This window comes from Mauremys mutica, chromosome 3, assembly GCF_020497125.1.
Source record: "Mauremys mutica isolate MM-2020 ecotype Southern chromosome 3, ASM2049712v1, whole genome shotgun sequence".
Taxonomy (NCBI): domain Eukaryota; kingdom Metazoa; phylum Chordata; order Testudines; family Geoemydidae; genus Mauremys; species Mauremys mutica.
Window position 1 is genome coordinate 3,661,931 of NC_059074.1, and position 12,400 is coordinate 3,674,330.

At 59.7% G+C, this 12,400-nt stretch overlaps 1 protein-coding gene across 4 annotated transcripts in view; it reads right to left on the reverse strand.

Moving 5' to 3' along the window:
- DPYSL5 (dihydropyrimidinase like 5) overlaps positions 1-12,400 on the reverse strand; it is a 106,961-nt gene that overhangs the window by 56,805 nt on the left and 37,756 nt on the right. The window lies entirely within an intron of this gene.

The following is a 12,400-nucleotide window of genomic DNA, read 5'->3' on the forward strand; positions in this document are numbered from 1 at the left end:
CAGGGACTGCAGGCCCCCCCAGCCTTCCCCAAGCCCAGCAGGGCTGTGCCTCTGCTCAGCTGTAGCAGGCAGGTGAGCCGAGCGCCATGCCGCTCCGGCAGTGAGTTCCTGATGGGTGTGCCTGGGAGACCACCCTGCCCCAGGGCTTAGCAGAGGGACAGGCCCTATCCCTTTGTGAGGCCCCCACCCCATGGGAAACGCCCCGGGAGGCAGGGCTAGAATCAACGTAAGGACCCGCATCTGAGCTGAGGGGCACTGGCAGAGCTGGGAGGGGACCCAGGAAGGGAACAGCAGGTGCCCGTAAGCCCAATGCCCATTAGCTGTGGCACCCATTAGCCTGATGCCCTGGTGCCTGTTAGCGCCTGGCACCCATTAGCCCATTGCCCTATTAGCCCGGCACCTTGGCTGGCACCTGTTAGCCTGGTGCCCTGCTGCCTGTTTGGTTGAGTGTCTGCTAGCCCGATGCCCTGGCACCTGACACCCATTAGCCCATCACCCTGGTGCTCAGGGGAACAGCACATGGGGGGGACTATCTGGGGTCTGTCCCGTGGGCACAGCAGGAGGCTTTGCATGCCTGCGTGATGGGCCGGGGGAGAATCCTGCCCAGCCCACTCCACACCCAGCTCAGCTCCCAAACGCCTAGCCGTGTCCTCGCCCAGCCCTGCACTAATCCCCAAAGCTCCTCGGCTGATCCTGAGCTGCTTGGCTGGCGCTGGCAGGTCTCAGGGAGGCAGGAGGAGGAGATCAACCCAGGGCACCACCCAGCCGAGGGACAGCGGGGGTCTGAGCTGCAATCCCTTGTTCCCAAGGTCCTCCCAGGGTGCTGGGAGCGCCGTGTGGGTGGAAAGGGCCACCTCTCAGATGAGAGGTGAGCTAAGGCTGCCTGCTCCTGGGTAGCTCGCTCACCCCTGGCAGGCTGTGCTGCACCGTGCCCCAGGCACGTTCCACCCATGCAGCTCCCCCGCCTCCCTGTGCCCCTCCACAGCTCCAACAAGCTCTGCCGTCTTCCCACCTCCCGTAAGCCAGCGCCCAACGGTGAAGTGTGCTGGGAACCGCTGCCAGGGTGCAGTCCCCCAGCGCCTGCATGTCAGCAGCACGTGAACCCTACAGCACTGTAGTGCGGGGAACCGCGCAGAGCCCAGGGCCCCAGGTCTGCTCCCTGCTTGGGCCGTTGAACGGGGCCTGGCAGTCCTGCACCAGCACATGCCCTCTTACCCCAGTTACAACTCTCCTTCCCCGGGGCCTGCCCTCCCCGTGCTCCTGCCGCTGGCCCTACATGATGCGCTGAGAGCTGAATTCACAGGGACCAGCCCGCTGCCTGGGAGGACAAGCCCAGGTGTAAATCAGCAGCACTCTGCTGACCTCAATGGAGCTACCCCACTTCCAGCAGCTGAAGCTCTGGCACCTGGCTGCCTTCAGTGCTCCCAACACACCTGCTCGTTCTGAGCAAGCCGCCTGTCCCCAGCCTCGTCTCCTCCCATTAGCCCATGCAGTGACATCATACCAATGACATCATCAGTTCCTTAGCAACAGGCTGTGACATCATTAGGATTCCGGGCAGGAGAAGCGGGGCGCAGGGGCCCTGACAATCACCGCTCCCAGCCCAGCGCTGGGCGGGGCCGGCTGGGGCACCGGGGCCAGGGAAATGGGTTAGCCTTGGCCCACACCGGGAACTCGCTCCATTTCAGCACTGCCGGGAGCGGAGAGCTCCCCTGGCCAGCACTCCCACAGCCAGGCTCCCTGCAGCGGCCTGGACAGGTAGGGGGAAACCGGGCCAGGCTAGCAGGCAGCTGCAGAAGAGCGCGCCGAGCATGCAGCAAGGTGGCACGAGGTCCCAGGCAGCAGCTATGAACCCAGGGGGCCGGGCTGGATTGCCACAGCCACGCTGCAATCGGAGCTGGCACCTGCCTGTGCGGGGAAGGACCCCTGCCAGCAGCCCGTGGCAGGCCAGGAGAGGGGCTCCACCCCCCAGGCAGTGTGCGTGCTGGAGCTGGGCACACAGCCCCACAGAGGGGAAGGGGCAGATGGCAGGAGCAGGCAAAGCCGTTCCCAGGTCTCCCTGGCTAGTCCGTTACTGATCTGGATTTAAACTCCCCCCCCCCCCGCCCCCGGCATGTGCATGTGAGTAAGGGACAGGGGGAGGGAACCTTGGCCACACAGCCAGGAAAGGGGGGTTCTCATGGGCAGGGACCCGCCTCCCTGACTTGGCAGCAGCTGACAGGAAAGCCATTCTCCAGGGGACAGGGGGGTGCTGGATTTCAACCCCCCTCAGCGTCTCCTCCAGCTCCTGCAGGCCAAGGTGCTGGCAGCCCCAGCCCCAGCTCACAGCTCTCCTGCTGCTGCTGTGCCTGCTAAATCCTTAATCTGGACTAATTTGGGGTCTGCTCCTTCTCATCCCTTTGCAGCTGCGCGGCAGGGACCCTGGCGGCACATGTATCCCAGCCCCGCATGCAGCCAGCCCAGCTCGGAGGGAAGAGCCCTGCCTGCGTCATAACAGCGCAGGGTGCTTAGTTGAGCGTCCCAGGCTAAGGGACGCTCAGCTCCACCCAGCCAGTGGGGGCCAGGGACAGGGCACGGAGCTCTCGGGACACAGGGTTCCTGCATGAGCCATGTCAGAGCCCATCACCCACCCCTCACACGCACCAGAGCGGGGGGCTTTTTGGCCCAAGGGCCACATGGGGGTATGGAAATTGTATGGCGGGCCATGAATGCTCACGAAATTGGGGTTGGGGTGTGGGAGGGGGCTCTGGGCTAGGGCAGGGAGAAGGGTGAGGGCTCCAGCCAGGGGTGTGGGCTCTGGGGTGTGGGAGGGTGATTCAGGCTGGGACTGAGGGGTTTGGAGGGCAGGAAGGGGATCAGGGCTGGGGCAAGGGTGTGGGGGTGGCTCCAGGGTGCAGGCTCCTGGCGGTGCTTACTTCAAGTGCCTCTTGTAAGCAGCGACATGTCCCCCCTCCGGCTCCTACACGAAAGCACAGCCAGGCGGCTCTACCGCGAGCTGCTGCCCCTGCAGCTCCCATTAGCCACAGTTCCTGGCCAATGGGAGCTGCGGGGTGGCGCTTGGGGCAGGGGGGCAGTGAGGAGTGGAGCCCCCTGGCTGTCCCATGCATAGGAGCAGGAGGAGGGGGACATGCCGCTGCTTCTGGGAGCCATATGGCGCAGCCCCAGACCCCACTCCCCAGCAGGAGCTCGAGGGCCAGAATAAAACAGCTGGCGGGCTGGATGCGGCCCATAGTTTGCCCACCCCTGCTCTAGGGGGTGAGGCCTGCTGCCCCCCTCCCCTCCCCAGCTAGCCCCCTGGCTGTCTCAGCTCTGCACCCACAGAGGGCAGGGCAGCGGGGTACTGGCAGAGCTGGATCAGGCTTGAGAGACAGCAGCACCGCACGGGGCGGAGGGGGGGGCTGCCTGGGCCTGGCATTAGGGCTCCTGTGCACAGGCCCCAGCACATGCGCCTTTAGGACAGGACATGAACGCTACAGGCCACTAAGCCAGGTGCAGGTCATCACAGCTGTGGGCGTCTCAGCAGGACTCTGTACCACCAGCCCTGCACGAATCGCCTGCACCGGAAAGCCACATTAGCGGGAGCCTGGACCCCCTCCCCGGCACAGCACAAGCCGCAGGGCTGGGGCCTGGGGAAAGGGGCTGCCCTGGGGGCTGGCGGCTCCCCTGTCCTAGCCCCGGTGCTGCCCACTCCCACCCCCACGCGGCAGAGGGCAGGCTCCCTGCTCTGGGGGAGACACATCCCGGGATCTGCAGAGCACAGCCTGCGACGTGACGTACACTCATTGTGTTGAGCACAAAGCAGCCTGGCCCCAGATGCACGGTTACTATGGCGAGGGGCTGGTGCAGACAGACTGCAGCAGGCGGAGGCCCCGGCTGATCCGAGGGGACCCCTCTCTGGGTCCCTCCCCCGGCAGCAGCCCGGCCAGCAGGCAAGGCGGGTGCAGGGGAGAGGCGCAAACCCCCGAGAAGGGGTCCAAGGTGCCTGACTCCTCCATCCTGCCCCGCCCAGCAGCGGTACCAAGCCAGCCACTGTCCCCGCTCTGCTCCCACAGCAGGAGGGGAGGGGATGCACCACTACGCTCCAGCCCTGCCCTTGGCCCGAGCTCCCCGCCAGAGCCAGGGCAGGGAGGTGCCTGCAGACGGGCAGCAACCGCCCCAAGGGAGCCTGGGAGCCCTTTGTTGCTCCAGCCTCCAAGGGCTGGAGGCATTCAGCCGCCCAGCGAGCCGGCAGGAGCGCCACACGGGGGAGATGGGCGGCAGGACGGGCCGAGGAGGAACAAAGGCAGACCAGCTGCAGGCACGACGCACACTACCCAGCCGCCGCACAAAGAGGGAGCTTTGCTCGGCGCACATGGCGGGTGCAGCAGCCCCAGTGCAGGGAGGGGCAGGGCCTCTGGCCCCCCCTCTGCCCACTTGCTTTGCCCCAAGTTGCACTAGACGGGTCCCAGCCCAGGCAGCCCCCTACTGAGCCTTTCCCCCTGGAGCCGGGTTCAGCTTTAACGCAGCAGGGCCTGGGCGAGCGAGCCGGGTACCCCACTCGTCAGCAGACCACGCTTCCACCGGCACGGCGCCCCCGGATCAAGAAATGGGGTGTGGGGGACAGCAGGCTGGGAGCAGGGCCAGCCGAGGGCAGGGCGGGGGAGTGACTTGGGCTCCAGCCCCTCCCTTCCCATTACGGACCAGCCGCCAGGTCCCTCCGGCCCCAGCCCCCACCCCCTGGAACCAGAGCTCAGGTCACAAACGGGGCAGTACCCCCCGGGCAGCCCCTCAGGCCCAGCTGCCCACAGGGTCGGTTCTGCTGAGCTCCGAGCTGCCAGTCCAGTGAAGCCTGAGCCTAGGGGCTGGGAGGGGGGAGCAGCCAGTGCAAACCAGAGCAGAAGAAGGGGAGCCGAGGGCTGGGAGGGAGGCGTTGTGCTCCAGGCTGCATTTGCAGTCCCTGGGCAGCAGAACCACCAGGCTCCCTGTGCCCAGCCCCCTGCGGCTGCAGCCCTTGCTTTGCTGCCAGAGGAGCCTAGTTACTGGGCACAGGTGCAGCAGGCCCGTCACAGGGAGCAACTGGCACCAGGCTCTGCGCCCCCCAGCAGGGAGCAGAGGCTGCCTGGAGAGAGGTCTGGGACACCAGGACGCTCTAGGGACAGAGCCGCAGCGCCGAGCTGCACCCTGAGCAGGGTAGGAGGTGGCAGACACTGCCCGGCTAACCAGGCTGCGCCAGCCCCTGCCCCACCCCTTCTGGGGACACCCAGCGCCGCTGGCACAAGCCAAGTGAGCAAGGGGCTGGCAGCTCCGGCCCCAGGCCCCGCAGAGCACCACCTCCTCCTCCCAGCACCAGCCCCCCCACTTCCCTTCGGCCAAGTCACCCATCCCTTCCTGCACCCACTGCTGCTCCCTGAGGGAGGCCCACCCGGCAGCCCCAGCTGGCAGAGCCTGCATAGAGCCCTGCTGAGCACAACCCTGCTTGCCAGGAGGCACCGGCAGCCCCAGGCAGGCAGACGGCTCCACGGCCGCCTGCAGGTGGAGAGCAGTGGCGAGGGCAGGCAGCTCGCAAAGCAGAGTTCCTGCCCCATTCAGCAGCCCTGCATGGGGGGGACGAGCTGGGGCCAGCCCCGCTCCTGCTCTTGGCACATGCAGTCGCCGGGCCAGGGCACTTATGGGCCTGACGAGTCCCGCTCAGAAGTACCATGGTGAGGCTTTTGAGTCAGCGCCTCATTGAGATGAAGGGGGCAGTTCACAGGCGGCGGCTGCAGGCCCCAGGCAGACGTTAGGCATCGTTAACCATCCCAACGGGCCCAGGCTCCTTTGCAGCCCGCGGCTCTGGAATTAAAGCCTGAATTCTGCTGTGGGGTGGGTGCAGGTAAGACGTAATCTAACAGACAGGGAGAGGCAGGGGCGTCCCTTAGCTAGGCCGGACTGGGCCTGTGACTATACTGGGATATGAGAGTCTTCACTTCCCCTTCTCGGTGCTTGTGTGGTGTGGCTATTACACATCTGCCACACCCACCCCAGAGGTGGATGCATTGTGGGGGGGGGTGTCCATATCCTTTAGCTACCTCAGAGGGAGGAGGCAAGGCTGGTGAGACAGTGGCACTGTTACTACCTGCGGAGGACCCCAAGGTGCCTGGATGGAGAAATCCTACATACCAGAGAGCAGTTTCCCCTGCCTTGTATGATGGAAATGCCTGAAATCGAGGGGTGAATTCCAGCTCCCCCCACTCCGGGGCTGTGGGCCTGGCTGCAAGGGAGGCCGCGCCCAGCATTCCTGCGCCGAGGGGCTGGAGCAGTACAGCAGGCTGGGCAGTCTTACCATCCTGCTCCCCACAATGTGCGCAGGGCTGGGGAGGTGGATCCCAGCAACCCAGCTCCTCACCACTTCTCCAACTCCAACTGCAGCCAGAGCCAAGCCACGGTTATCAAGTCAGCCGCCCTGCAAACGGGAGAGCAGCCGGCACCCTGCAGCTGGGGGGCGAGAGAGACTGGCCACGCAGCTGGAGGGCTCCAGGGAGCCACTCATACCTCTCCCGCTCGCAGCGCTGAGCTTTGTTACGAAAGCCCAGGGTGAGCCTGAGAACTGCTGCCCTCCCTCTCTGCGACCCCAGCGCAGAGATCGCCTGTCTCTGCGGGCACACGGCCCCTCCAGGCGCCGCTGCCAGGCTGCAGAGACGTCAGCCGCGTCTCTCCTATTGCTGCTGCCAGCCAAGGCAGAACGGTCAGCTTGCCATGCCAGCCAGGAGAACGACATGGGGCAGGCAGCACAGCAGAGGTAGCAGCAGGGCAGCGTGATGGCTTCCCCGGAGCCAGGAGAAAAGGAAAGCCCTGCGCTCTGGGTTCTGATACTGCGCCCGTCTCCCTCGGCTGGGGAAGAGGTGCGGATCCCGCCCAGCGTCTGGAGAACGTGCGGGTCAGATGGCTGAGCGTGGCGCCTAGCAGTTTGCCCACGATGCCCCTGAAAGCAGGCAGGCCAGTGTCCAACAGTAGCAGGACCCTCCCAATGAGTCCTAGTCACCGGCGTGGAGCCAGCTCCCTGGAGACCAGCCGGCAGGGAGCCTGGAAGCAGCACACGAGCAGCACAGCCTCCGTTCCCAGGGCACGTCCATACCTGCCCTTCCCACCACAGGCTCCTCGGGGCACTGCCTTCCAGTAGGGGGAGAGGGACTGGGGGCTTGCTGGGAGGTGTCCAGTCGCAGGCCCACGAAGCCACGAGCGGCCGTTCCCAGTGCAGGGAGCGGCTCCACTAGAGGAGAGGCTAATCCGCTGAGAACAGCTTCCTGTGTCTGGGCATTTCAGTTAAACCAGGCCAAGAAGCCGAGGGGCCAGAACCGCTGCCCTGACGAGTCAAGCAGCCAGGCCCTGCTTAGTGATGGTCCATGGCGCAATGACGTCTCCCCATTCAGCTCCCGCCCGCAGGATGGCCCGAGTTACAGACTGTGCACGAGGGGGAGGCGGGCAGCAAGGTTCAATTCAAGGAATTCAGCCCATTAACCACCAGATGAGAACCGGGAGCCCCAGGGATGGCAGATCCCAATGGGAATACCGCGCCTGGACCAACACAGACACAGCACAGTATTCCCATTGGGATCCCCTTCTTATAGCCACTGTGGGAAGACAGGACACTGGGCTAAGATGGATCTTTGGTCTGACTCAGGATGGCTGCTCTCAGGTTCTTATCCAGCTGTCCGGATAAGTCCCGTCTTCAGGGCCTACTCATTGCTCCTGGGACTCGGCGAGAACATTCGTGCTCCCTTGAGATGGACTGCATGGCATGAGTGATCAGGCAGTTGTGCTGGCCCAGGTATGCCGGGCGAATCTGCACTGCTTGGCACATGCCCACGTTAGAGAGAAACGTGCACCCCCTTCCCTAGTGCAGAGCGTGACACATTCCTTGGGCCTGAGCCGTGCTCTGGGCTGAGGATGGGGGGATCCATGGTGCCAAACAGTGCAGGCCCCCAATTCCCATGCTCTAGTCAAATGGAGCTTCAAGCCAGATGCCATAATACAGCGCCACCGGCAGGCACCTGCTTGGCCACGCTCCCTCCCAGCACAAGCGCGGGCGCCTGGAGTGGGCATGCCATGTCTCCACAGCATGGCGCGTCTACTCGGGGCCGGTGCAAGAGACGCGATTCGCCCGCTTTGGTACACGGTGCTTGACGAGGTCACAGTGCGACTGCAGAGCTCCTGGGCCCAGAAGCCATCGCCGGACGCACAGACGCCAACTTTCCAACGTGCCGGGGGTGCTCGACCCCCAGCTCTGCCCCAGGCCCTACCCCCGCCCTCAGTCCTCTCCCCCAGCACCTCCTGCACACCGTGTACCAGCTGATCGCGGAGGGTGGGAGCTGCGGGGAGGCGCTGATTGGCCAGGCCTGCAGGCAGGCAAGAGGCACTGGGGGTGGGAGGGAGGAGTTAATAGGGGAGCTGCCAGTGAGTGCTCAGAACCCACCATCTTTCCCCCAGCCCCAGAGCACCCACGCAGTCAGCGCCAATGCCCGGCCAACTCCTTGCAGTCGGCCTTGTCAGACCTGCGCTGCTCCCTCCTGCCAGGGCAAACAACTCAGGAAGGAAGCCTGGCCATCAAGTCGCATGAGCAGAGCTTGCTCCCATCTCCTGGCTGGGGGTAGGAACAGGCCACTGGAGCAAACGCTTACAGGGCTGAGGAGCAGCTGCCATCCCTGAGCACACATGAGGAGGCAGGCCCGAGGGAGCCGGCTGCACAGACCCAGCAGCCTGGATGGACATTCCCCAATATGGCCAAAGGGGATGTGACGTTATTGATATAAATGGGAACCATATAGAACATGGGTTGCAACCAAGGTCCTGTAGTGGCACCAAATCCTAAGTAAAGGGGGTCATATAAGGTGTCTAAGACCAGGTTCTGGGTTGCTGGTTATGATTATGCTGTCTGTATGTCTGTGTATCATTTTGTAGTTGAAGTTATAAGTATTCGCTCTGTACTGTCTGTATTTTGTATTATGCTCTGCCTCTGGGAAATGTCCCAGACAAGCTGATGTTAGCCCTGCATAGCTGGCTTGATGGCCCATTAAGGGCCATCAGCTACACAATTGACCCATGGAGAGAAGGCAGACACGCCTTGTGACTCAGCAAAGTATGCAGAAACTTGTCCATGTGACTGCAAACTCCATTTTTGCTGTAATTTTCCACCGTGAGGACAAAGGGATTCTTACACCTGGAAAAGTCTATATAAGGCTGATGCATCATCTCCATCTTGTCTTCAATCCTGCTTCCGACCTCTGGAGGGACTTTGCTACAAACTGAAGCTCTGCACAAAGGACTGAATGACCCATCCCAGCGTGGGTGTATTCCAGAGACTTAATTTGAACCTGCAGTTTACTCCATCACTGCTGCAAGCCTGAACTAAGAACTTTGCCATTACTGTATGTAATTGATTCCATTTAACCAATTCTAGCTCTCATCTCTACCTTTTTCCCTTTGTAAATAAACCTTTAGATTTTAGATTCTAAAGGATTGGCAACAGCGTGATTTGTGGGTAAGATCTGATGTGTATATTGACCTGGGTCTGGGGCTTGGTCCTTTGGGATCGAGAGAACCTTTTTCTTTTATTGGGGTGTTGGTTTTCATAACCATTCATCCCCAGGACGAGTGCACTGGTGGTGATGCTGGGAGACTGGAGTGTCTAAGGAAATTGCTTGTGTGACTTGTGGTTAGCCAGTGGGGTGAGACCAAAGTCCTTTTTGTCGGGCTGGTTTGGTTTGCCTTAGAGGTGGAAAAACCCCAGCCTAGGGCTGTGACTGCCCAATTTAAGCAATTGGTCCTGATTTGGCACTCTCAGTTGGGTCCCACCAGAATCGCTCCGTCACAGTGGCGTAGTTGGCAGGATCCACAGAACCAGGTCAATTAAGCTTTGGGTCAGAACCCCACGCTATCCAAATTTTAACTTTGGGATTGAGAGTTTGGTTGGTTAAAGGTCAGTGACCATGAGACAGAAAGCATCAGGAAAAGCAAGGAAACTGCAAGCCTTGAGAGACAGCCTGCAGTTTGATTATGAGCAAGAACTGGCAAAAATTCGAATGGAAGAGAAGCAAGTCTTGGCCCAGCTGGAGAAAGAGGCGGCCGAGAGAGAGAAAGAGGCAGCGGAGAGAAAGAGAGAGGCAGCCGAGAGAAAGAGAGAGGCTGCTAAGAGAGAAGAAAAAGCTTGTAAGGGACGTCTGGAGCTGCTGGCTGCTGAGGAGGAGACACACAAAATACAACAGGAGACTCACAAGATGCAACAAGAAACTGCTAGACTCCAGCTCCAAGTCAAAAAAGCAATGGAAGAACGGCAGAGACTGTATCCTCTTGAAAATCCAGTTTATAACTGTGTTGATATATGGGGTTACTCTGGGCAGTTTTCTGTGTTTAACCAGTTTTGCTATGGCTGGGGAGATGGGAGTTCTAACCTGGGGAGAAATATCTGTTTGTCTGTGCAAGAAAGCAGTGTGGCTGTAAATGAAGTTTCTGAATGTCTGTCCAATGTCTCAGAAGTGAATCTGGAGTTAGATCAAGAGCAGAAAGATCTCATTGGGGAGGAAAATGTTTCTCAGGTTAAATCCCTAACTGAGGAAGGAGAGAGTAAATTTGTAATGGGTAATGGATTGGTGGCTAGTGCAGCTTGTAAAAGTAAACCTGAAATGGGTAACTGTGATTTGCTAAAAGTAGCTCAGTGTAGTGAAAAGAGCAGCAGCTTATCTGGTGGGAGTGGCAATGTGCCTGGTAGGGAAAGTTTGGAGGAGCCTAGGCAGCCTTGTGAGCTGATGGCTTTGTCTAATCAGCAGTTTGGGAAGACAGGGATAGTGGAAAATGAGTGTCCATATCACTTACCTGTTTCCGGTGTGGAGAAATGTGACAGTGAAGGGAATGTGCCTGTCTCTGTCAGGGGTATTGACTTGCCTATGAAGGGAGCTACCTCGGTCTCCAAGCAGTTGTCTGTGAACAGCCCTGTGTGCTGGGACAAGGGAAATGAGATCCCAAGCTGTGTGTCTGGTGAAGGAGAATGTGTCTCCAGCTCTTCTGTGTCTGTGGAGCAGACAGAAGGTGCCTGTCAGCCTGTGATGGTTGAGGGTTGTAAATACAGCTAAAGCCCAGGAAGGGGATGGTCCTGAGTTTGTGTCTGCTGGGGAGAATGGCACTGTGACTAGGTTGCATCCAGTTAGTGTCATAGCAAAATCCCAGAGAACAGACAATTCTGGTGCTTGTAGTTTGCCAGTTGCTAATGTGTGGTTGGAAAGGGGTGTAGCAACTCTGTCTGATCAGGGTGATACCCTAGCCAGGGCACAAGGAGAGCATGAAGGTGATTTAATGGTGTTACCTACTGACAGTTTGACAACTTATAACAAGAAGGAAAAGATTCCTGAACTTGTTCATGGCCAAGGGAAGGAGACTGCTTCTGACCTGTTATCTAGAAAGTCGGTAGGTGTGCCTAAAAGGGGATTGTGTAGAAATCCGCCTGTTGGGCCTGAAGTGATTCTAAATGTAAGTGAGACCCAGAAAGCGTCTGTGGTTGCTCAGGGAAGTGTTCCTTTAGAGCAAGCCCTAAATGAAGAGGGGAGGGGCAGAATTTCTGAGAGGGGTGAATTGCTGCTTAGAGAAGCTCCTAGGGAAAGGAATCCTCATGGTAGCCTGTGCAAGCAGTTTACTGCAACTGAAGGGTGTAAAAGTGATTTAATCAAGAAAGTTTCAGTTCCTAACAGCCAGAAATTTTCGGTTGTGAATGGATCCACTGACTTTCCTTTTGAGAGATCCAGTGTGGGCAGCTTTGAAAAGGTCTCAGGCGAAGTAGAAGCTGTTAAGAAAGTTGAGCAGCCCTATAACCACCTGGCTGTGTGTGGCCAGATTGTTGGGGAGACAATGGTGTTGGGACAGGAATGTCTCCATGCTGAATCTGTAAATGAGCAGTCTGTGCTTCAGGATCTGAGGACAGATTCAGTTACTGGTGTTTCAAAGCAAAACAGTTTTAGGGCTTTGAATTGGTGTGGTATCTCTGTAAGACAAAGTCCAGCCTTGGAATCCATAGCAGCTAAGAAGTCAAAAGCTAGTGTCTGTATTGATGCGAATCACTTGGCTGGCAGGGAGAAGAAGGACTTGCTAATAGCGGTTAGCACAGAGAGCCCACCCCACAGCAAACCAAACTGCAGGCTTCCATGCAGCAAGCCCAAGTTCCACCCGCTGGTACAGATGGGTCTGGAGGGAGCAGGCCCAGAGGAGCCCATCGCTGCCCCCAGACACACTCCCCCAGCAGGGAGTCAGGGTTTCGTTTAGAGCCAGGTACAGCAGCACTATGGCTGCTCTTTGCAGAGCCTGGGAATCTCTCTCTCTACACACTCACACAGAACTGGGTCAGGCTGGGGATTACCCAGGATGGGGACAGAGTCAGCAGCTGCACATGGGCACACCT